Source organism: Patella vulgata, chromosome 5, assembly GCF_932274485.2.
Source record: "Patella vulgata chromosome 5, xgPatVulg1.2, whole genome shotgun sequence".
Taxonomy (NCBI): domain Eukaryota; kingdom Metazoa; phylum Mollusca; class Gastropoda; family Patellidae; genus Patella; species Patella vulgata.
This window is the reverse complement of record NC_065883.2, coordinates 6992153-6994996: the sequence shown is the minus strand read 5'-3', so window position 1 is coordinate 6994996 and position 2844 is coordinate 6992153. Positions and strand designations below refer to the sequence as shown.

The 2844-nt window shown below is 39.5% G+C and overlaps 1 long non-coding RNA gene across 2 annotated transcripts; it reads left to right on the top strand.

The window, feature by feature from the left end:
* Positions 1-218: 218 nt before the first annotated feature.
* Positions 219-2445, top strand: LOC130012838 (uncharacterized). Of its 2 annotated transcripts, none has more exons than XR_008788079.1 (3): positions 219-308; positions 1412-1687; positions 2104-2445. It is a non-coding gene; the product is annotated as an uncharacterized LOC130012838 (long non-coding RNA). The 2 variants fall into 2 exon arrangements; XR_008788080.1 differs by lacking the exon at positions 219-308 and adding an exon at positions 422-440.
* The last annotated feature ends 399 nt before the right edge of the window (positions 2446-2844 follow it).

The window sequence follows — 2844 nt, the reverse complement described above, 5'->3', positions numbered from 1 at the left end:
AAATTAAAAATGTTCATGAAATTTCCTTCTTAATTTATCAAAGTGACAAGGGTATTGCGTCTATAAAACTCTGCACTTGCATGTAATAATCGTGCATGGATGTGCATGACACGCCAAACCATTCATTAATCAAAATTGTTTACGAGCATTAAGAATGAAGATATATTACATCATTTTTCAAATCACACTAGAAATAAGTATATAAGACTGTCCAGGATCTTTGGTCGTCAGTCGATCGACAGATTGCTACTGATTCTACAAAACCATGAAAGTCTTCATTATCGCAGTACTAGCTCTGGTGGCTTTAGGTAACTATCTTTTATTTTATTTCATTAATAGATCGCTTATTATCACCAATCCGCTTAGTCTGCAAGCTGCTACTGATTTTAAAAGAATAACAGAAATATTCATTGTCGTTGTCCTTGCTCTGGTGGCTTTAGGTGACTGATTCATTATTTTAATTCATTAATAGATCGCTTGTTATCGCCAATCCGCTTAGTCTGCAGACTGCTACTGATTTTAAAAGAACCACAGAAGTTCCATTGTCGTTGTCCTTGCTCTGGTGGCTTTAAGTAACTGTGATTCACGTTTCACAACTTGTCAGAAGAAGTACATCTATTTAAAATTGTGAATATCGTTTGTCTGAAATGTGAGGCATAAAGGCAGCTCGAGTTGAGGCATGGCATAAGCCTGGTTTCGTTGTACTGCTACTTAGGGGTCTGCACGTGTAATGCAGGAAACCCGGCAGTATATAATTAAAAGGTTTGCCTTTCCAACTTTTAGTTTTAAATCAGTGGTAAACATGTTACTCACATGGAGTGTATTTAGATTTGTGTGTAAGGTAAAAATGGGGTTTAACGACCACTCGACACAAACTAGGAGATTTAGGGACTAACGTATGGTTCAATTTTACTTTAATAATTCGCTTTCGCCAAGGGGTCGTTAGCAGTGGGAGCAAATCAGAGAGACAGGAGAAAATCCACGTGGTTTGAAAGGCGACCTACTCATTGTCACGTACAACCATTTAGATTTCTGCAAGTCGGGTTTGTGTTTCAACCTTCGTGTTTTTAAGCGTTTCATGGTCCCAGTTACTGCTCGTTGGATTTAAGCCATGGTAGGTAGATATATATGGTGATACTCAGTACCAAAAACATCCTGAAGGGGCACATAATGATATTTACTCAGCTTGGTTCTGATTGAATGACAATGTCCTGTATGGTCGGAACAGGGATACAATTTGCAATTAAACCGATACCTCAATATCATCCACAGGCGAAATACCCTACGTGCAAGCGCAACATTGAAATAGAACTGAACCATATGTTTATTCCGAAATGACCTAGTTTGTGTTGAATGGAAGTTAAGCCTTCCCTCTCTCTCTAGGACTATATTAATTTCTATATTTATTCAGCCAAAGCTCAGTACTGTCCGCAGTGTAACCAATGGACCCGATTTTACAACCGGGACAATCAGACGGGTCTTGGAGATTTAGAGCTTCTTTCTGGTCATCGTTATGACAATCCGGGCGAAATCTGTCAGGAACCGGAAGCTGTCGAAGCTCGGAGTACTTCGGGTATTGGTGGAGAAGTGATATCAATTGGTCCTGATTATGGTGTCTCCTGTTCTAATTTCTTACAAGATGATGGCCAGTGTCAAGATTACGCTGTTCGATTCTGTTGTAGGCAAAGTAAGTTGAAACTATCTGTTTCTATCTAATTCAATCTACAACCACCTCACGATTAAAAGCTTGAATTTGGAAACGTGTGAGAGGAACCAAATAAGAGGCTCGTATTATATAGATTTTAGACGGTTGAACGATTAAGAGAACTAATCGATTCCGTTTCCTTAGATAATGTACAAATGCCAAGGTACAAGAATAGAGCAGCGTCCCTCCTTTTATGTTGGATGTTTCTTTCGTCTAGGCTCCCCAGCCTGTCCTGTTGGATTTTGTGGACCGCCTTCTGCGATCGTGACAACTATAGCTATAACCACATCAGCACTGAAGGCAGTTATGTTTAATTTTGTTTCATCCAGGTTCCCTATATAAAAAACCCCAGCCAGGCTACAGTAATATTTCAGCTAAAAAAATTTTTTTTCGTTTAGGCACCCCAGTCTGTCCTATTGGATTTGCTTGGACTGCCTTCTACGATCGTGACAATGCTACTGGAACTGGTGATTACGAGACATTGTCCCTTATCAGGAAGTACCACCCCGGTGTATGTCGGTCCCCACGAGCCATTGATGTCCGCGTTTCCAGTACCGGTTACGACTACAGATCAACTGGCGAGTCTGTGTGTTTGTGTCCATCAAGAGGCTTTACTTGTCAAAATGTGGATCAAGATGATGCACAATGTGAAGATTACAAAATTAGATTCTGTTGTCCAACTTAAACGAACAAAATCATGAGTTTATTAACATTCTGAAATAAATGCTAGCTAGCAATCAGATTTGTGTGTATTAATTGAGTACTGCTGACACCACGCAGTCCTGAAATGAAATGGGGTTTAACATCCCACTGTTCACCAGCGACTGGGCTAATGACGACGGCCACCGTGTCCTGAATTTGAAAACACCTTTAAAAGTATTATTATGCATACCCGTTGTCCTTTGTGCTATTTCAATACGACTGTTCTCAATTATGGTTGAGGTCTGTGTATAAGTAAAAGAACCCCTGGAACTTGGTATTGTATATAGAAGTCGGCCGTGGCGCCGCTGCCCGGGTGAAATTAAGGAAATTTCATGAATATTTTTTAATTCTTGGAACATTTCTAGAACAGTTTGATTTATTTCCAAGTTATAATAATTAATAATGTGATAAGTGGACGTAAAGGTATATATTTTGAA